Genomic DNA, 23672 nt, shown 5'->3' with positions numbered 1-23672 from the left:
GTACTTGGTGAATAAGCTTGTGCTCAGAGCGATAATTTGTAGATGGCTCCTGTTGTTCCAAGAGTTTGCATTCGAAGTGATTGTGAATCCAGGAAGGAAGAATGTAGGGCCAGAATATCTCTCTTAGTTGGAGTCGGGTGAAGATGGGGGGTTAATAGACGACCAACTACTAGATGTTGATCTGTATCATTTTGAGGTCATTCCCAACCATTTGGAAGACATCACACTATTTCTAACCACTATAAAATGTTTGGAAGGGTACACAACAACACAAATAAGGAACATGGTGTTTCGAGCTATGGAATACCAACTGATTGCAAGGAAATTGTACAAGATGGGTCTCGACTAGATATTGCGATGATGTATCCTCAACGATGAAAAGCAAGATGTGCTATGGGAATTCCATTCGGGAGTTGCGAGAGGGTACGTAGGTCCAAAATCCACAGTAATGAAAGTACTACAAGTTGGAATCTCGTGGCCCACACTTTTTAGGGATGCTAAGGAATATGTCAAGAAATGTGATATCTGCCAACGGGTGGGACGACCATAGCATCGGGAAAAATGTCCTATATATAGCTTATACGGGCACTCCAGAGATTCAAAAAGTGGGTTGTGAACTTTGTTGGGCCTATTAATCTACTGACACACCACTCACATGCTAGATACATTATAACTGCTACAAATTATCTTGCCAGATGGGATGAAGCTGCACAAGTTAAAGATTGCACTATTGATACCGCGGACTGGTGCATCTTCAAAAATATCATTACTCGATTTGGGTGCTCCCATAGCGTCACAAGTGACCAGGGAAGCCACTTCATTAATGATACAACTACAACATTTCTGCAGAACTTCATGGTTCAGAACCATAGAAGCAACCCCTACCACCCTCAAGCAAAAAACATTGTTGAAGCTTTCAACAAAATCCTAGAGAAGGGTCTTGTTAGTGTCCTATGTTATAGTAATCAAAATCCAAGCTTAGTATTTTCTATTATTTTGGTAAATTTGTAAAATGTTGTTATGATCTCTTAAATATCAAGTTATTAGTTTTTTTAGAGAAGTGTGAAATCATGTGATTAGTTTGAGTATGAGTTAGGGTGATGTTAAAAATGTTTCCAGTAATGATGGAAATAGTCATTAATTTCCTAAGGTTTAGGTTTAATAAGTTTAGGGTCATGTATAATCCAAAGTCATGAGTGAAATATAATACCTCGTCATTATTCTCTCATCATTGAGGCAAAGTAGTGGTGTCATGTCAGTTAGTTTTGTTGTTAAATCAAGCATGTGTTATGACATCACCTTTCAGTACAACAAATATGAGATCTTCCATTGTTGCGCTTTCATGATTTGAAATTCAAATTGTAGTGATTGTTCCTGAAGGCAATTTTTGTCATCTTGGGATTCCAAACAATTTTTTTCCATCCAATGAACCGATGATTTGTTCCTTTTTCTACTGAAGGCATTATGGACATCAGTTGGAGTTCGATGCGCTAAGTCTGCAGGGGAGTTGCTGCGCTTTTGAAAATCAAGAGTCATCGCCACCTCCAGGTTTCAGATCCTCATTTCCTTGAATGATTTATCTTTTTTGTTGATTGATTTACCTTTACCTATGAAGGAAAGCACTCAGATGACCTCGTGAAGCCTTGAATCCTCAATTCGCTGTGCTTTCACAAAGTCGTCGCGTTACTGTCATAAGCATGAAGTTTAGTAGAATATGGGGTTTTTTTTGTGCTATTTCAGTTCATGGAGGCTCAAGGAGGTTTTTAAGACTGTCAAAATCATCATCAAGCTATTTTCTTTGTTTAGAGACCCTAGTGCTCAGCCAAACCTATGCAGGTGAAATTACGTTGCGCTCAAGCGTTGCGCTTCTGCTGTAGGTGATGTTTTTTAAGGATGGTGGGTTTGAAAAATGAAAAGAGATTAGTCAAAGAGTATATGGTGATGTTCAGGTTATATTTTAAATGTGTGACTAATTCAAAATCCTAGGAGGTGATCAGAAGCATGCAAATCATCAATTCGCCGTGCTTCTGAAGTAACGCAGCGAATGTGCTGCACTTCCACAAAGTCAATAGTTTGACCATGAAATTTGAATCTAGACCTCATGTAATTGACTCTCATGATTATGATAAGTTTCCTTAAGTGTCTTGCATGTTCCAAATTCAAGCATTGATCATATACTATGAAAAGGAAGCTCGCTACGTTTTTGTTGCAAGGGATTTGCTATGTTTTTATTGTTTTAGCAGTTAACCTTAGAATTAGTTTCTAACCAAATGGAGATGAATTTTGAAACACTGAAAGAGGTTTTTGTCAAAAATAAGATAAGATACAATAAATTCCTTCAGTTTTGTAACAAGTGTCATATATTGGAAGATTCTAATGAATCTTTACAACCTATTTTTCAGATTTCGTCATTTCTTGTTTTGGTCATAATCTTTGGGTGCGAATTCTAAGGATCTGGAGAAGCATTTTCGAAAAATGAGAGAGGTTTCTCTCAAGAACAATATAATAAACAAAAACATCCTTCAGTTTCATAACAAATTTCATTATTAGAGAGATATGATCTAATATTTGACCCATATTTTCCATAAATTTGGTCCCTATTTCCTAGCAGATAGTTTCTAAATCTAATGTAACTGACTCTATCTTTGGGGAAATGGTTGAGCTCGACCCCATAAGTCCAAGGATGATATAATTGTATATATTTCATGAATTTCAGTTTGCAGGGGGTTGGTTGGTTAGGGTTAGAGAAATAAAACATTGTTCATTGTATTTTTCCATTTAAAAGTTTTCAATGAATGATGAAGGTCAAGGTCTGTTTTTTTCAAGGATTCATGTGTCAGTTTCTGATGGTGATATTTTCTCCTGTGTATGTGAGCTTCTCTGTTGTTAGAATCATGCTTGAAATGTTATGTCTTCACTTCTAATTAAGCATAATTTGTTTTAGAACTCACTTTTTAATTCCTCTATTATTGCCTATTGAAAATTTTAATGTTTTTCTTCCATTTAGATATCTAGAATTCATCCTTAGCTAGATGCTTTATATGTCGTCAATTCCACTATTCCTATGCTCACCCCTCTACAAGGAAATTTGATAAAAAAAATTAGAAGGATTTCCTACCTTGTCCCTATTTAAAGATTCCTCGTTTTTGCATCCTTGCATTGAAAACCATTAGCTTAATATGACACCATGCCCATTGGATTTTCCCTCTTCCCTGCGATCAAAATATTAAAAATTTTCCTCTCTTATCTTAATACCTATCATAAGACCTAATACTGAAGATTCATATAGAGAGAGCCCTCTCTGAAATTGGAAGGGATAGATTCCAATTTTAAAGTGGTTTGTGGTTACCTTTGGGTTCCTCTCCTCAGCCTGGAGGAATTACAAAGTGCTAACATAGTGGCATCGTTGCCAGGGACCAAAAGGTTCCATATTCCCTAGGAAAGAATCCTAAAGATCAGATTTGACTTTTGATGGTGAACAAAAGCCAAACACATGAAGGTTGTACCATTCACTTGGCGATTCCAATCAATGTTACATTCAGATTCAAAGATTCCACTGGAGGATGAACCTTAATTGACAGAGAAATAGAGGGACATTTCAGAAAAAACAGGTATCAAAGCTTCAATTTTTTCCAAGAAATCTTATTCTTTTTCATCAGATACCTCTTGTCCTTTCCTGAATATGTTAAAATATTTTTCCTTTACTTGTCATATTCTAATGATGACCATAAATATGCACTTGATTCTCCCTCTTTTAAAATTGTAAATACATCTCCTTTTCCTTGCAATTTTGATCTTGAAAAATATCCTAATGATGATTATGATCAGTTTTATGATCCTCAAGTGACCCAAGCCGTTGTCATACCTTCTGTACCAAACCCTATATCTTCTAGGTTTCAAGAGAGATATAAACCCCTAAAATTACCTCTTGTTCTCCATGACTTTCCTCCAAATCATTTCAAGTATCTTCCTAAGTTTGATGGAGAGCTTGAGAACATCGCAGCTGAAAAGCACATCCATGCTTTTGAGTGTTTTATAGATTTGTTGGAAATTGAACAAGATGATGTATGTATGAGATATTTTTCTCAATCATTGCAAGGAGAAGTTAAGAAATGGTTTAGAAGTCTGCTAGCTGGAATCATTTCCGATTTCCAAAAGTTTGAGAACACTTTCCTTGCTAGATGGGAAGCAAAGAAGAACCCTTTGCAAATATTGGCTGCATATGAAAACCTAAAGAGAAGTCTAAGAGAATCAATTTAGGAGTTTTCAGCCAGATTTAACAAGGTGTACAAATCAGTACTTGTTGAGATATAACCTTCCCTAGGGTTGGATTTACTTCATTACCATGATGGATTCAATGTTGAGCTTTCTTATCAGCTCAGAGAAAGGAATCCATCCACATTGGAGGATATAAAAAATAATGATATTGGAGTGGAAGCAAATATGTTGACTAAAATTTCCAAGATGAAAGCAAAAAAAGGAAGGTTTTGAGGAGTAACCTTCATCGTCATCAGATGACAAGTTGGATGTCACGATGAAAGCAATGGAAAAGCTGATGGAAAGATTGACTTTGGAAAACAAAGCTATTGTTAGAGAACAATAGGCACGCCCTCAAATAAGAAATCCCAGTTTTCGAAGACTTCAAGTTCAAATAAGACCTCCTTTCCAAGAAAATGTTGTAGAAGAAGAAGAAGTTGCTGGCCCAAACTGTTTTGTTGCTGATTCATGTTACCATGAGCTAGAAACTGATTATTTTATGTATTCACTTGAAGACAGTCACAAAGGTGAATTGGCAGATCAACCTGCAGAAGAGCAAGCTACTGTTCTAATTTTCATGTTTGATGACATTGCAGATGTAGTTGACTTTCCCAAGTATGATGAATATGATGATGGCTATATTGTTGATTTTGAGGTTGACTCTTTAGAGCGACCAATGACATGTTATCAACCATAAAATGTTGAGTTTTAACAACTTAAAGAAAGCAGTTAGCCTGCATATGTCAGTTATGACAACGATTAAGAACACGAGAAAAGTATTAAATCATGTGAAAGAACTCTTCCCTTGTGTTTTTCTTCATTCCAATTGTTGAAGGAGAATTTTCATAGTATTATAAGTCAACAATCTCACACTTATGCTATTGAACATGAAGAGCATTGTGAATTAATTCAAGGTAGTTTTGTGCCATTATGTTTTTCTTCATTTGAGTTCCTAAAGAAAATTTTAAAATTATCACTGAAGCAAAGGGTTGTGAGTTTATGAAAGATCATATAGTCTCATTGGAACAAATATACAACAAATTGCAGCAGTCTTCTCAGGTTCTCAATGATCCAATAGTTGGTTATTTGGATGGTTTCTGCAGTCAAAGTTCTCATCTTTTGACTAGTTGTGAGCTTGAAAACAGGGATGATGAAGACTTAGTTTGGCAGCTAGCATCATTGTCTTGTCCAACAGGGGTTTCATTACAAAAGTCATATGAAGATTTGCAGCCCTATCATGACAACTATAAGTTGAGATTGCATGAAAGCAAGGATGCAGATGAAAGTTTGTATTCATGGTATGTAAACCACCTAGAGAAGAATTACAATCTGTTGGATGAGCTGAACTTCAGTGTTCATTCATTTGAAGACCCTTTTGCAATTTTGTTGGAGACAATAAACAGTCCCAAGATTTCTAATTTTCTTGAATTTCTATCTGTTTGTAAATTTTTCAATGAGCTACCAGTAAGAAGGTTTTTTATTTTTCTTGTGAACAAGCACATGTAAAGAACTCAATCAGTGGATAAAGTGCTTTCGTGGTTGCATTGGATTTTTTACTTCAATTGATCAGGAAACTCATAGATAAAATTAGAGTAGGTAGGTGTGAAAATAAGCTCATGGGAATGAGCATTTTACAATGATTTTCAATTATTGATTTTTAGTAGTGAGTTTGCAAAAATCGCAGTTTGTTTTTCACTCCCAGTTTTAGCCATGGGCAACAATTTCAGTTTGAGTTTTAGTTTGCATTTGGCTTCAGTTGAAGATAAGGTCACGGGGTGAATGTGTAGTATGGGAAAAGACCAATGGTTTGGCACATGGTCTATGATGTTCTTTGGCACCTCACAGAGAGAATGCCATCCCCATTGGAGCCAATGTTAGTGTCCCATGTTATAGTAGTCAAAAGCCAAGCTTAGTCTTTTCTACTATTATGGTAAATTTGTAAAATGTTGTTATGATATCTTAGAGATCAAGTTATTAGTTTTTTGAGAGAAGTGTGAAGTCATGTGATTAGTTTGAATCTAAGTTAGGATGATGCTAAAAATGTTTCTAGTAAGGTCTAGTTTCAATAAGTTTAGGGTCATGTGTAATCCAAAGTCATGAATGAAAGGTGGTACCTAGTCATTATTCTCTTATCATTCGTGTGATGTCATTTAGTTTTGTTTTTAAATCAAGCATGTGTTATGAAATCACCTTTTAGTACTACAAATATGCGATCTTCCTTTGTTGTGTTTTCATGATTTGAACTTCAAATTACAGTGATTGTTCTTGAAGGGGATTTTTGTCATCTTGGGAGTCCAAACATTTGTTTTTCCATCCAAGAAACTGGTGATTTGTTCCTAGGTCTACCAAAGGCATTTTGGACATCAGTTGGAGTTTGTTGCGCTAAGTCTGTAGGGGCGTTGCTGCGCTTAGGGACAGTTGCTGCGCTTTTGGAAATCAAGAGTCATCGCCACCTCCAGGTTTTAGATCCTCATTTCCTTGAATGATTTATCTTTTTTTTATTTATTGATTTACCTTTACCTATCGAGGAAAATTCCTAGATGACCTCATGAAGACTTGAATCCTCAACTCGCTACGTTTTCCTTGCTTTTCCTGAGCAATTCGTTGTGCTTTCACACAACTGTTGCGCTACTATCATAAGCATGAATTTTAGTAGAATATGGGGTTTTTTTGTGTGCTATTTTAGTTCATGGAGGCTCAAAGAGGTTGTTAATACTATTAGCATCATCATCAAGCTATTTTCTTCGTTCAGAGACCCTAGTGCTCATCCAAACCTATGTAGGTGAAATTGTGTTGCGCTTCTGCTGTAAGCGATGTTTTTTTAAGGATGGCAGGTTTGCAGTAAGAAAGGAGGCTAGTCAAAGGGTATATGATGATGTTCATGTTATCTTTTACATGCGTGACTCATTCAGAAGCGTAGGAGGTGATGATAAGCATGCAAATCATGAATTCTCTTTGCTTCCACACAGTCAACAGTTTGACCATGAAATTCGTATCTAGACCTCATGTAATTGAATATAATGATTATGAGAAGTACCCTTAAGTGTATTTCAGGTTCATAATTCAAGAATTGATCATCTAATATGAAAAGGAAGCTCATCGCAATTTTGCTGCAAGGGATTTACTGCGGTTTTCACTGTGTTAGAAGTTAACTTCAAAATCGGTTTCTCACCAAATGGAGATGAATTTTAAAAATTGAAAGAGGTTTTTGTCAAAAATGAGCTAAATTACACTAAAGTACTTCAGTGTTATAAAAAGTATCATATATTGGAATGTTCAAATGAATATTTACAACTTATTTTTCAGATTTTGTCACTTGTTGTTTTAGTCATGATCTTTGAGCACAAATTACGAGGAGATGGAGAAGAATTTTAAAAAAATGAGAGAGGTTTCTATCAAGAACAAGATCATAAACAAAAACCTCCTTTTTTTGTAACAAATATCATTATTCGAGAGATATGATCTAATATTTAACCCGTATTTTCTAGAAATTCGGTCCCTATTTCCTAGAGAACAATTTCTAAATCTAATGTAACGAACTCTATGTTTGGGGAAATGGTTGATCTCGACCCACTAAGTCCAAGGATGAGATAATTGTATATATTTCATGAATTTCAAAGTTCAAGGGGTTGTTTGGTAAATTTTAGAGAAATAAAACATTGTACATTATATTTTTGCATTTAAAAGTTTGCAGTGAATGATGAAGGCCAAAGTCTGCTTTTTTAAAGGATTCATGTGTCAATTTCTGATGGTGATATTTTCTCCTGTGTATGTGATTTTCTCTCTTGTTACAATAATTGTTGAAATATTATGTATTCATGTTTAATTAAGCAAAATTTGTTTCAAAACTCACTTTTTAAGTGCTCGGTTATGGCTTATTGAACATTTTAGTGTTTTTTTCCATTGAGATATCTAAAATTCATCCTCAGCTAGATGATTTAGATGTTTTTAATTCCACTATTCCTTTGTTCACCCCTATATAATTTTTTTTATAAAAACACCAGAAGGATTGCCTACCTTGCCCTTGTCTAAAGATTCCTCAAATTTTCATCCTCTTGTTGAAAACCATTAACTTAATATGACTCCATGCCCAATGGATTTTCCGTCTTCCTTGCCATCAAACCGTTAAAATTTTCCCTCTCTGATCTTAATACCTAGCCTAAGACCTAAGACTAAAGATTCATATAGAGAGAGTCTTCTCTAAAATTGGAAGGGCTAGATTCCAATTTTAAAGTGGTTTGTGGTTACCTTTGGGTTTCTCTCCTCAGCTTGAAGGAATTACGAATTGCTAATAGGTCTCACCAAGATATGTTCTGCCAATAAAGACTACTGGGACGAGTGGGTATCAACTACCTTGTGGGCCTACCGTACACCCATTAAAATTTTGCATAAATATACATCGTTCTAGCTTGTTTATAATTGTGAAGCTGTAGTACCTGTCGAGATCATCATTCCCAACCTCTTTATTGCAAGAGCCACTGAGATGTTAGAGGATGAACTAGTTGCAAAATGGTTAGACGAACTATGGGAGTTGGATGAAGCTAGGTTTATGGAAGATTTTCACTAGATTTTTGAGAAGGAGAGACAGAAAGCATGGCATGACCAGCACATCAAGAGGATGTCTTTCATAGTCGGGGACAAGGTACTCCTATATTACAGTAATTTTTTGAAACATCCTGGGAATCTTCAAATGCATTGGCTGGGACCATTCATTGTTGCAAAGGTGTTAGGTTCAGGAGCTATTACACTCGCACAACTCGATGGAATTCTATTGCCTGGCTGGGTGAATGGCGCACACCTAAAGCCCTTCCATGGCCCAACCTCTTCTTAATGAAATTGATTTGATCTTCGAATGAGGTTCGTAGTTAGGTTTAGGATAGAGTTAGCTAGTCAAATTTGAAGTCGAGTTAGTTATGCCAGTCACAAATAAAGTTACTTGCATCAGGTTTGTTAGTTAGTTGAGTGCACCCTGCCACAATGGATTATGGTTGGGGAGATGCATCGGGCAATCGTCTTATCCATCATAATTAGTAATAATTCCCTATGTCTTTTTGAAACTGGGTTAAATCTCTCCCGCAATATCCCTGACACGTTCTGGTTATCAAATTTTTGGATTTTTCCATCATCTCGTAATAATTGATCATCGTTATCACCCACCTTTTGAGTTTTTCGTCATCCAGGTCAAGTTAAGGTCACATTCACTGTTAATGCCATGATTTTAATAGAGTATAACAAATTGTAGTTTTAATGAGTTAAACGGTCTAATAAAAAATGTCGAGTCAAGCCTTTCTATATAGTTTGCATGGCAATGTTAAGCTCTCCATTGGAAAATCTTAGGTGTTTGAACTGCTCACTTTGGTTTCATTATCAAATTTCCCTGGTTCTTAGTCCAAATTCAAGCCCCCCGTGTCTGTTGTTTATAGTTTCCGAGTTATAGTCAAGACTAAGGTATCCAAAACTACCATTCCCACCCACCATCCAACCCTAGAGTAACAAAAATTGAAAGTCTCCCTCCTAAATATGAGGCCACACTTGTTGAAAATGACTTATCAGATTCCTTTCATTTCCTCATTCTCAAGCACAAAGTTTTCATATAAACTGCAACCACATAAGATGACACCCAATCTTCCATAATAAAATATGATTTATGATGAATACAACAATACACACCGTTGAATTTGTAGAATTTACCAGTCTTTGTTATCTCAGGCGCAACCATGCAATGCACCAAGTTCCTTATTAGATGGCTGTGTGGAGGTTCCCTCTGGATCGACAAGGAATACCCCATACATTCTAGTGACATTCAGCAATTGACAGGGCTATCTATTTTGGGAGCCACAACATCATCTGCATTCTAGACTACCTCCAAGCATAGGAAGAAAACAGGTCACAATAATTGCTACACCAAGTATGCTACTTAGCGAGGTGAAAAAGGATCTAACATTGACCCAATTAATGTCCCCTCCATCAAGTTCGATTGTTACATAATTGCTGGGAAAATAAGGTGCCATTACACAAAGGGAAAATGCACTCCATATACTATCTTGGTGGTGGAAGCTTGTGAAATGGGGGAACAAATGAACTAAGGTAGTTTTATGTTGAATGAAATTTTTGAAGCCTGCAAGGATATGTACAAGTGGGTGACATACTTCATATATGGATATCTCATTATCTCTCTAGCAATGATGAAGTGATGTCATTTTAAAGGCAGAGAGCTAGCCTTAATATCTAATGATCAACCCCTAGCTCTCAGGTAATCCCCATGGCGAGCCTCAGGGGACCCGAATAGCAAGGAAATCAATGAGGTCTCCTTCACAAGAAGGTATGAAAATATGCTTGTCGTCACCAAAGTCGTCCCTAGAATCCCACCATTGCTTTTAGATGGCTATTCACATGCTATACGGTTTGGTGTTTGCCATGACACCATCTGGATTCACCCTAAGGTTTTCAACCCATAAACTTGCTAGATGTGTGATTTGCCTTTTATTCTCTCAAAAGAGGCATTCCACACTAAAGTCCTATCCTAGCCTGGAGTCGTTGGTGAGGTCTGAGACAACAAGAAGACATATTCTTTTGAAGGGATGTTTCCACAATCGCTACCTTGTGATATCCCCTCCACCTCCTGGAAGAAAGTAGCAGAAGAGACGCTCAATCATGTCTATAAGAGATTCAAGACAATGATGATATAAGTTCACAACACCCTCGAGGGTATCAGATCATTAGTAAGTTACCTACCCATGTTCTCTGAATTTCTTAATGTTAGTCCGATTAGTACTTTGTCATTCAACCCAATGGTTGCCTCACTACCCCTAGTGGGCCCTCATTATGTCATTGAACCCATAGTCCATGACACCCATCTGATTATTACTTGACCTCCATCGCTCCCCCGAAAACTTGTTATAGTTACCTCTGCCCAAGTCATCGATCTTACCGACGAAGAACCACATTCTCTTGCTAGCACCCAAATCACTAAGGAAATCCTGCAATCCACCTCCACTGCATCCCCAACATATCACAACCCATAACCCCGCATGACCTCCCCCTCCGCAACCATTTCAAACCTTCCTCCAAATGACAACCTTCTCAGCACAGAGATCGAGATGGAGGTTGATTTCGTAATTCAATCCATCACTGACACTAATCAAAACACACTCGTTGTTCAACATACAACTATGGAGTCGGTTAGCATACCTTTGTTATCTTTGTTACTCCCATTAGGCCCACAACCAACAATTATATATCATATTCACTCTAACTCGAAGGGCCAAGAAATTATAACTGTCCCACCTCAAACATGCAACCCAATTCACATTTCACCACCACAGTCTCTTCCTGACCACGCTAGAGCCCACACTGCAGAGACCTTACAACATGAGACTTCTTCTACCTACTACCATGGCACCCGATGAATTCTAGAGCTAGTCATCTTCTCAAATATTTACTTTTTTGCAATTGGTCGCCTCTTAAGAAGAGGTGCTGCACAATTATTTGACAATTGAACATGATCAACAACAACAACAATTTCTTTCTATTGTCGATGAATGATATCAACTTCTCTAGGAAAAGCAAATTACAGGTACTTTGTCCTACCATTGTTGAGGTAGTACCAAACGCACCACAGGACTTCTCATCCTACACTCTCTCAGACTGTTGTGATCACATTAGGACTGCCTATACTGACCTTGTTTTAGTAAACAAGGAGCTTCATATGACTATCACATCCAACCAAAGAGAATTTCCTAATCCAACAACCCAGTGTGCCAATGATATTGAACAAAAGATCATTGATGCAGCGTCTCTGAAGGCATCCCTTCATCAGGCCATGGGAGAGGAAAAATAAATCTTCACTCAAGTTCATGACTAGTCAATATTCCTCGCCAATAAAAATCAACCGTTCTATACTCTACAACAATAGGTTCACCAACTCTTCAAACAAGCCTTGACCACACTCAACCTCAACCAACAACAAGATCTTCTTTCACATGCTAACATTCTCAAGAAGAAAATCCAACAGATTGAGGATGACTCGCGCACAAGCAAGGCCCTGCTTCGTGACCTCAATCCACCAGCAAAGGTCAATTTCCATAAACTACAACTACTTTGAGTAGAAGTAGATACTCAATCGAATGCTCTACTAAATGCCAAACCCGACCAACTCACAACTAAAATTACCACACAATTTATTGAGCAAGCTAGTACTCTCACGGAACCCTAGCAGTTGGCCTTGGTTGAATATAGACAATTCAAGAATGTAGCCATCCAATTTGTCCCATATTCAGGTCCTTCATTTGAAGGAGAACCTGCAACACATGAAAGAATGTGTCAGGAAGAAGTAGCACAAGAAGGAGTCCTGCAAAAGAAAGAAGCAACAACAACATCAACATACAATGGGCTCAGGGACGATTCAATTGATTGTGGTTGGGGCCTGTTGGGTCCTTCGTTTTTATGGAGTAGATATTTTGACACGTTTTGACCAAGTCTGACCAAGGGGCAGTTGTGAAGGAAACAATAGAGGAAAGAGAGGAAATCCACCAAGACCTGTTAGATGTTGAAGTTGATAAGCGGAAAAAAATGGGACATGTAAGCACAGTCAGGCTGCAACTGTCGTCGATGAGAGAAGTAGAAGTCGTAGTCGAGCCACAAAAGCAGTCAAGGAGGAAAGGGCGTGGCATCGGAGGAAGAAACTAACAGTTCAGGTGAGAAAAGTTTATAAAATATAAAGGAAAAGGCAACCAAAAAAGGGAGAGCATGCATATGCCGAGATGCTACCGCTGTGTCTATCAGACTTATCTTTGTTCTATGCTTACTTGATTTTGAGCTAATTTGTATGTTGATTCTCCTAGTCCTTTTTGAATGGTCATAGAGCTAGAATGTAATGATGCTTCAAGTTAATGGGAAGAATTGCAGTATTGCTTTATGGGTGTGAATGTGTTAGTTACTTGATTTTGAGCTACTTTGTATGTTGATTCTCATGGTCCTTTCTGAATGGTCATAGAGCCAGAATGTAATGATGCTTCAAGTTAATGGGAAGAATTGCAAGATTGCTTTATGGGTGTGAATGTGTTAGTTGCATGGCCTCTTTTTATTTTTTATTTTTTGCTTATCTCTTGGATGTTTTTCTTGTTACGATTTATGATGATATGTGTCAGATGCTACAATTTCTAGAGAAGACAGGAATGATAGTCTTTACGCAACTCTCCTTGACGCCTGGTTCTAATCCCTATCTGAGTAAGGTTGTGGCACACCTTGGGTGAGACACCTTTCTCATTTTGGGTAAGGTGAAAATTCTGGCATTGCACTAGACTATAACAGATCTTTTGTTGGCCCTTGTGCCTGAACCCAAGGTCTCTATCCTATATAATTTTACGCCAACAAGTGCACTCAACAAGAGAGCAACTCTTTGTGATATTGAAGTGCGTTTTTCCTTAAAAGTGCAAATTTTATTGCTTTTGTTTGCTTTTGTGTGGTGAATAAGGCTAGTTTCCAAGTCAAGAAAAAATATGGCTTAACCTACCCTTGGACAAGATAACACAAGAACTTCTAAAGGTAAGGTGACAACACCTAAAAAACATTGACTTAGGAGGATGCGACACTTAGATAAAACATAAGAATGACAAATCAAACAACATGATGACACTAGGTAGCCTGGAAAGATAGTTCAAGTAGGCTCCAAAATTGAGTTAGGAAAATTTTATGGAGGGTTGTTGTCACAACGACAACAGAACCAAAATAAGAAATGTGTGTATACCTTAAATGATAAATCGAGCCCCATATTTATACTAATCAAGAGGTCCCATGGAATGGATAAGCTGACCAATCGTTATAACTTTACCACCAAAATGACCATGTGATATAATTAAAGCCGAAAAGTAATCCTTAATAGATGTACATCAAAACCATGTGACTGTGCCCATATGACCGAGACCCAAGGGTCATTGGTTATCTGCATGATGCATGATGTCATCATGCCACGTGGTGGCCCTTGAGGGGTACCACTTATCGCCTACTTTTGGGCTTTTAACCAATCCAAAACTTCCATTTGTCACTGCCATGTGGTAGCCCTAGGTGGTGCCATATCATCATGATAATGTCAACGTTGATGTGTTATGCCATGTGTCATACCACACTATATTTTTTTTCCACATCTCACCCGATATATTTCTGCCACATGTCTGAGTTGTTACGTGATTGCTGACTATGAAAATAAGCATGTGTCACTCATTCAAAGGGGCCATGCCATTATCCTCGTGTGACCATTTGATTGGTCCAACAAGGAAATTTAAACTTCATGCAACTTTTCTTTCAATTGATCGTTGACCTAATAGTGATGTTGTTGATTGACCCGAGACTTGCACACCATTTAACAACATTAATAGTATGAAAATCCACATGCTTTTGGCCGTTGATATATCTGTTCAATGGTGGATCTACCCTGAACTTGTACACTATTTAACGCTTTAATAATTTGGGTTTGGTCCTATAGTTTTCCCTTGCAATTTGACCCAATCTTATGATAATTTTCAATTAGCCATATCCTCTCATCATGGAGGATTTTTTATTAGAAAATTATATTGTTAGAAAGGTATCGATGAACTGTATGCAATCATGCTATTAGTAATATATTAAAAACTTGAATAACTTCAAGCACCCATATCTTCATGTAATGAGACCTTATGAAGGTCCAACTGTCATATTGCTTCATAAATGGTCATGCTGCTTCTTTCATCATCAAGTATGGTCCTACTGCTGTTGTCCCATACATCCCCTTTGATATAATTTACATAGTGTTGTCATAAATGACAACTTTATGTGAAAAAATCCTCCCCCTTTTCATTGATGGAAAACCGCTAATTATTGATGGTTTTATGTAAAAAAAATTCAAGAGATCCTCTTGTACAAGTGAAGTCTCTGCAATGTATCCCTATTCATGTGCAAGTGCAATACCTACAATCTCTCCCTATTCAAATTCCCTCTTCTTGTTACATCAATGTCTGCAATATCTCCTCCTTTGACATCAATGGAAAAGGGTCATAGATATTGTTATCACTCAGGTTGTCCTTAAGCTCCGGAAAAGGATACGGCCGAGGTAACCACAGACCAACTTTGGACCGCAGGTTCTAGCCAACCTGCAATCAGAGAGGGTTCTCTCTTTATGATTTAGCTTTGTTGAAAATGATTTTAGGCTAGGTTTTGAGTTCAGGGGGTGTTTGTTTTGTTTTGGTGGGAAAATTGATGTTTTCAGACAGAGAGGCAAGGCATAGTCTGGAAGTTTCAAACCATTGGGCGTGGAGTCGAGGAGGAGAATTGCTGGTGCATTTATTCGGTCACAAGAGAGGTAAAGTGGAGCAAGATAGCTGAGCAGGAAACAAATGATGGGAAGAATGCTAAGTAATGAGAGGCAGTTAAGAATCTCTCAATCAGCTTAACAGATGGAGGTAACAGAGCTCTACCTAGGGGCAGCGAAGAATCCCTAGATAATTGGCCAACACAAGTGAATCGGGGTAAACATGAGCCAGGAGGAATTCATATTCATAACCAATTCAATCAGAGGAAAACATAAAGAAATAGCAGAAATTGAGCATAGAGTGTATTTAAACAAATTCTAAGCTATTCTTTCTTTCTGCTATTTAGATAGTGGTAAACAATAAACAGAGGTAAGATGCACTTATTGATTCAGGCTGCAGCACAAGAATTCCATATTCATATCTCCAAAAACATTCATTTACAACAGTCAGTTTGCTCTCCAAGCTTTCAACAATCTTTGATTATAGAAAAACTCAGGTATACAATGCGAGTCTCCAGTGAAAATTCTCAATCAACCAACCCTTGTAACAATGTAGAGGGCGGTATATATAGGGCAAAACTATCTACAGAGTTCCTTTATTACATTTTGACCTAATTAGGTCTGAAAGAATGATGATTACTTAACCTAATCCTATCCAGAAATAAATGCAAAAAATATCTCGGGCTGCGCTCAGGGCCGCCATATCAAAACTGAGTAAATGATGTTGTCCTTGGTGGCTAACTGCAGTGTTTTCTGAAATAAATGTGTATGGGTTTCTGCATCTCTGCTGTCTGTCTGCATTTAAAGCTTTAACTGTGATTTGAGGGCAATGATGGGCTTACGCCTCTTGATTTGACTTTCTGGGGGGGCTCATCAATGTTCAGGTGCTTCGAGCCTCTAAAAAATCTTCGGCTGATACTCTTTGGCTCATCATCTTCCTTTGATACTCTTTGGCAATAAACCGATGCTTTTCTGACGTGATGTGTGTTACATCATCATTTAATGGCCGCTGTTCGGCCTCTGTTTTCTTCAAAACTGTTTTCTGCTCCTTTCTGAGTGCTTCGCGAAGAAAATGGTTCATTTGGCGCCTTTCGGGCTTCCTGGGGACCGCAGAATGAAAAGATTCCTTGAAGATTCCCCATTCTGGCCCAAAAAATCTAGTGATGAGCGATGCTCATCAAAAACTGCCTCAGAAACTGATTCCGGGGCTCCGAAGTGCGATTTTTGCCCTTCGCGCCAAAAGTGCTGATGACGTCAGCATGACGTCAGCGGATGTGACTTCGTATGGCGGGTGACGTCAGCGATGATGTCAACATGATGACGTGGTGGGATGACGTCAGCGGGTGACGTCATCATGTACGGACGGTGACGTGGCATGTACAGTGGCAGGTGACTCGGCAGGTGACGCGGGGCTTACATCACAGGGGAGGGCAGTAAGCGGTTTTGGGCGCACCGCCTTAGCGCCTGGGCGGTTTTGGGGGGAGGGGCTCCGCCACACCCCAGAGCCTGATGCGTGGCGGGAGTACGGCGGTAATACCGCCCATCTCCCAGATGCTAAAGCTCGGGCGGTTCGGGGATGGGAGGGCCCGTCAGCCGTAGATCTGCGGGGCGGATGATCCAACGGCTGGCGGCGATGGCGAGTCGGCAGGGGTATACGGGCGGGGAATATGCGCAGAATATTCCAAATTTAATAACGTGCGCAAGTGGGGTTTGAAACTTAGGTTTAGGGGTTAATACGAGCACGGGTTAATGTATTTACAGTTAGGACTTAGGAATAGGGGTAGAACATGGGTTTTTGCGCGCGGGTTTAGCAATTTATGCCCGAAACTTAGGATAAGGGGGAAAAAAGTGGGTTTTTGAGGGTTTTTAGGGCTAGGGAAGAGGTTATTAATCTGGCCAGGTGTCAGATTAATCCCTGCTTAGAAACGGATGGGCTAAGAGCAGCCCCAGATGGACTGTTCTTTCCCTGACTTAGAGAAAATATGGCTATATTGCCAGGGGGGAATATTTACATAGGGGAATTTTATATACAAAATTTTAGTAGGGGAAAGGGGAGAACTGATAGGGAGTTATATAATACTTGTTAGTAGTTAATATGAATATGATAAGCAGGTGCTAAGGTCAGGGACCTTAGGCTAATTTTGGGGAAAAGAGTTTGAAAAGAAATAAAATCCTTGAGTGAAGCAGATCTTCACCAAGGCAACTAATATGGATGATGATGAAACTAAGAGGAATCAAGCAGATCTTGACCTCTTTGGGAAATTAGTAAGTGACTTGGGGGTTTAGAAGAAGGGGGAGTTAGTTATGTCCACCTTTGAGCTTCCTTGCATGAAAACTGCCTGCACTGTGATCTGTAAAGATAAAGCACTTTGTAACACAAAATTGATCATAAATTGCCTTTCTGCAACCACACAACTACCTACCCAGCCTACCTTCCTAACATTTTTTCTTCTTTTGAATTGGGTGCACTTAGACTTGCAAACCCAGATTTACAATTTTTCTTTTGAATTTTTCCTATCTAAATCTACACTTATTTCTGCCAGGGCTCGGATTAAACAGTTGGGTCCCTTTGATTCTCTACCTATCTACAAATCTGCCAAGATTAAATTGTTTGGACAGATATCATTCTCTATATTCTAAAACAGGAAATTGAAACCTAGGGAGACCAAGATTAAACTGTTTGGACCTCCCTTAAATGAAAACTCTTCAAAAACTGGAACTACTCATCAAAAATTGGAATACAGCAGTGCATTTGGACTGAGCATATTTTATGGCACCTCGTGGAAATATGGAACACTGTAGCCTGCAAAGTATGACATATTTGGCATGTAAAAATGTCAATCATGAAAGATGATACCCTGTTGCAACAGGAGGCTAACAGTGGCTCCACTTGGGGATGGCTTTTCCTTGTGAAAAGCCAAGAACAGCAGGTCAGATTGCCTTGATCTTCTATTTGTTGCTGTAGACTGGAAACACTTCTTTGTTCTGGCTGCTGAAAACATAAACTTTGAACTATGAACAACCTCCTCCTCAACTGAATTACTGTGAACTGTACAGCATCGCCTGCTTTCTTCTGCGTGCTTGATAATTATGTACAACATTGTTTGAGCATTATGCCTCTGAAAATCATGGGCCAAAACTGATGTATCTCCTCTGACTCTGGTCCTGAACAGTTACTGACCTATTTCTTCTTCCTTGTCAACATTCTTTTGGCTGAGGATTATAATCTGCAACAACTTGCCTTTACCATGATATATTGTGATGTGTCTGTGCTATTCTTCGCTGTTGTGCTGAAATTAGTGCAGAGATAGGGCCTTTAAAACTGGACTACTTGCATCGGCTGGATCTTCACAGATTTACTGCTGCTTCTTAAACAATCGGCTTGCTTATAAAAATGAAAACAAAGTGCTGATATATATAACTAAGACTGTACAAAGATATATACAAACTGCATTGTGTCCCTTTAAAAGGGGTCATGGTAATGCTTCAGCATACGGCCATTGACAAGGCCTTCTTCAGTAGAACAATCCTCCACGAATCTGAGAAAATAAGTGTTATTTCCCTGAACATCAGAAATAACCAATGGACCTCTCCAAGAAAATCAAATTTGGCATGTTTGCCCTTGTCTTCTCTTCTTGAGTCCCATCTTAGAACTTTGTCACCAACATTGAAATCCCCAGCCTTAGCTCTCTTATCAAACATCTTTTTGAGATTTTCTTGCACAATTTGAGCTCTGTCATAAACTTGTTCTCTGGTTTGCTGCAGATGAATGGTCTGATTGATTCTTCTTTGAATGTCATTCGGTTCAGCTTGAATCTCTTGTAACAACTTGATAGTAGGAATTCCCAGGGATGAAGGAAACCTGGCCTCCATGCCATATACTAGCTCATAAGGGCTCATCCCAATTGATCTTTTGCTTGAAAGTCTGTCTGCCCATAGGGCATTTACCAGTTTTTTGTGCCAGTTCTTCTTGTTTTCTTCCAACACTTTCTTTATGATGTTGATGAGGCTTTTGTTAGATGATTCGGCCAAGCCATTACCTTGAGGGTAATAGGCTGTGGAGTGGCCCAAGGTAATATGAAATATGTGGCAAAAATTGATCATCTTTTTGGACTTAAAGGCAGCGGCATTGTCAGTGATGATTTTCTCAGGGCAGCCAAATCTGGAAAGGATATTGCACTCAAGGAATTGGATAATGATGGTGTCATTGGCTTATCTGCAGGGAATGGCTTCAACCCACTTAGTGAAATAGTCAGTGGCTGTTAGGATCCATTTGTGCTGGCCTGAGGAAGAGGGATGGATTTCTCCAATGAAGTCAAGACCCCATTGTTGAAAAGGTTTTTCTGTGGAGATGGGTTTAAGGGGCAGGGGCAATAACTTTCTCTTGCCCTCAAAAATTTGGCATTTGTGACATGACATGGCAAACTTCTTTACATCTGCAAAAAGAGAGGGCCAATAAAAACCAACCCTTAAAATTTTATCAGCAGTGGACTTCCAATATAGATGTCCTCCACAGTCACCTGCATGGAATTCTTTCATGACATTGTTAGTTTCATTCATGGTTAAACAATTAAGCAATATACCTTCATGATTTCTCCAAAATAATGCACCATCTATAACACAAAACTTTAAAGCCTTCATTTTCAAAAATCTTTTCTTGGTTCTGGACAATCCTGGGGGAGCACACAGGTTTAACAATACAAAGCATATATCAGCGTACCATGGGGATTGTAAAAAGATTTCACTGATCTGTGGAGTCGCCAGCTCCGGTTCATTGTCCAGCTGGTTAATCTCTAAGGCTTGAAAATTTGTTTCGGACATCAGTTTAGCTAAACCTTGTCCCTTTATCAGCTTGGTTGGTTTTATTTCTATGTCATATTCAAGGATATTTGCAATCCACTTGCCTCTTTTGCCTTCTAATCCTTCTTGAGTCAATATGTCCTTTACAGCAGCATGTGGGACATAGGCAATCACGTGTGAATATAAAATGTACACTCTGAAATCCTTGATGGCCTTAACAAGTGCGTAGGCCTGCTTTTCCATTATTGGGTACTTCAAAGGGGCGTCTCTTAGAGCTTGGCAGAAAAAAGAAATTGGCTTTTCAACTCCCTGTTCATCCTTTTGCAAAAGGACAACGGTTATAGTGTGATCAGATGCAAACGAAAATATGATAAAATCTTTGTCAAACTGTGGGCTAGTTAGGACAGGGGTTTGCGTTAAGGCTGATTTGATACTCTCAAATGCTTGCTTGGTTTCAAGAGACCATTTTACCTTGGCATCCTTCTTTAACATGTTGCTTAACAATCTTATCAACTCAGCTAGATTTGGAATAAATCTTCTCAAGAAGTTGATTTTCCCAAGGAATGCTTGTAGCTCTTTAATGTTTCTTGGAAATGGGATTTGGAGGATGGCTTGTATTCTTTCAGGATCAATTCTGATCCTATCCTTTGATATGATGTGGCCAAGTAATTTGCCTTCTTCAAGGCCAAACAGAGACTTCTTGGGGTTCAAGGAAATGCCATATTTCCTACATGTCATGAAAATTTGCCTGAGATGCTTGAGGTGTTCTTCATCAGATTTGGAAAATGGGGTTAAGTCATCAAGGTAGACAACTAGGAAGTCATGTATTTCTTTGGCAAAAGCAATATCCATTGCACGTTGAAAGGTAGCACCAACGTTTTTAAGACCAAATGGCATCTTTACATACTTGAATGTTCCCCAGGGTGTAGTAAAAGCTGTTTTGTCTTGGTCGTCCGGGTGAACAAGTATTTGGTTAAAACCTGAAAAACCATCTAGCAAAGAGATTCTAGATGATCCCACTACTCTTTGCAAGATGTGGTCCATTTTAGGCAAAGGGTAATGATCTTTTAGGGAGACTTGATTTAAATTTCTGAGATCTACACAAAGTCTGATTTCGCCTGTCTTTTTTCTCGTAGGAACAAGATTGGACACCCATTCAGAAAATCTGATGGGTGCTATGATGCCTGCTTCAAACATCCTCTTTACTTCCTTCTCAATTGGGGGAAGAAGCATAGGGTTAATTCTTCTAAGTTTCTGCTTGAAGGGTTTCTGGTTTGGTTTTAAAGGAATGGTGTGTTGGATCACCGAGGTGTCATAGGATTTCAGATCCTCATAGCTCCAAGCAAATACATCTTGGAACTCTTTGAATAAGTCAATGTACTTGGGCTTTTGATCAGGTGGCAAATTTTTGGACAGTTTGATCATTTTTGGCTTTTCTGTTGTCCCAATGTTATGTTCCTCTATATCAGTGTTTATAGGCTGCAATTTTGGCTTTCTTGGCACGTCATTAGCATCAAACTTGTCTTCTAACGGGGTTAGGCCAGCAGGCAGAAATTTATCCTTTAAGTCAATGATGTCTGCCTCTGTTTTGGCTATATCTTCCAAGTGTATTTGTTTTAGCTGTTCTATGTTGTCTTTGTCAAAAATAGTTGGTTTCAGGATTTTCTTGACTGTTGCAGCTGTTACATCTTGCTGATTTTCAGTTGTTTGGTGTTCTGGATCTGTCATAGCATCCATGTCGATGTTAATATTTGAAAACTCATGCTCAAGGGTGAGGAAATTGTTAATTTGGGCATCATTTTCGAATACTTGCCAGTATTTAACATTATTTGGGACTGCGGGCCTATGTTTTATTTCAGCTGTGAAGTGATGGTTTGGGTCAAAAGGAAGCTTGCATGTACTAGCAAAGGTGGCTAGGCTGTGTGCATGAATGTTGTGATTTCTGGAAATCTTGTCAAGCTTGAATTCAGTGAATGCCTGGAGTATATTAGTCGCAGCAGTCCTATAGGCTCTCGTTTTGTTGTCATTGGTTACGAAATTGCCTTTCATTTGTTGTATGATTAAATCAGAGTCTCCTAAAATAGACACTTTTGCAGCTCCCAGAGCTCTGAGGAGTTTAAGGCCTAAAAGCAGAGCCTCATATTCTGCCATGTTGTTTGTGCATTTAAAATTCAATCTGTAGGCATGACCTTCTGCATGGTTGTTATATGTGTTGTGAATCCATACACCTGCCCCTGCTCCTAACTTGTTGACAGAGCCATCAAACTCTAAATACCATGTGATTTCTTGCTTATGGTCAGTATCAAGAGATTGAGCTGTTTTAGGATTGGGCAGATTTAAAATTTCTGTTTGGGGAACTTCTTGCGGTAGGCTGGTTGCATCAACTGCTGTGACAGTTTCGTCAGTGTGTGAAACTGATTCTTCGTTGATGTGTGCTTGGTGCTCTAGAGTGAAGGGCTCATTATCAATTGGAACATTCGTATCACCATTAAACAAAATAAAGGAATCCATATCAGAGTGGATTGAGTAAATGGGAAAATTTTCAGGCTTGCTCTCACTACTTACCACATATTTCATGAGCGTTTCTCTATACAATCTCTTTGGTTGCCCAAAGACTAAATGGTGGCATAGGAAAGGTCTAATTGAAGGGATCCTTGGAGCTTTTCTCCCCATGATCTTGATAGGAGCATACCGTATTTTGGTGGAATGTCAGCAACCACCACATCCATGAGGATGGTCTTGTTGGGATATTGGACTAAGGAGACACATAAGTCTTTGATGAGGCCTAGACATTTCAATTGACTTGAGTCAAATGAGTATAAATCTTTGTAAGGTCTTGTAACATCAAGATTTAGTTTTTCCATAACTGCTTTGGGCATAAGGTTGTGTGATGCCCCTGAGTCAAACATAGCGTTGTGCAAAACTTTGTCATGTATATGCAAACTGACATAAAAGGGTGGGGCCGGTCCATGTGTTGATTTTCCATTAACTTCTGGGCCAAATAGCAGCTCTGGGGTGTCATCTAAAACATTTACATCATCCTTAACCTCTGGCATTTGAAGTGATCTTTGAATTTGCTGCCTATATACATCATGTTTGGCAAGTTTTGAGAGGGGAATGGATATTTTTAACTTAGCTATTTCTGTTTCTAAATTAAATGGATTTTCCAGTGGAGTCTTGGTGTTGATAATGGCAGTTTTTCCTGTTCCATTTGAATTGTCTGCGTTTTGCTCTTGTTTATCAGCGTTATGGGAAGTTTTTGCTTGCGGTTTCTCAACTTCAGGAAAGTTTTTTGGGACCTTGTTCGAGCTTTCTTTCGAGGAAGGAGGTG

The 23672-nt window shown here is 38.7% G+C and overlaps 1 pseudogene; it reads left to right on the top strand.

Moving 5' to 3' along the window:
* Positions 1-23672, top strand: part of LOC149180112 (uncharacterized) — a 104682-nt pseudogene that overhangs the window by 22716 nt on the left and 58294 nt on the right.

The sequence above is a fragment of the Pinus tabuliformis genome, chromosome 3_2, assembly GCF_031772625.1.
Source record: "Pinus tabuliformis cultivar Carrire ecotype Pingquan chromosome 3_2, CPIR1, whole genome shotgun sequence".
Lineage (NCBI taxonomy): Eukaryota > Viridiplantae > Streptophyta > Pinopsida > Pinales > Pinaceae > Pinus > Pinus tabuliformis.
The sequence above is the reverse complement of the archived record's forward strand: the minus strand, read 5'-3'. Positions and strand labels throughout refer to the sequence as shown.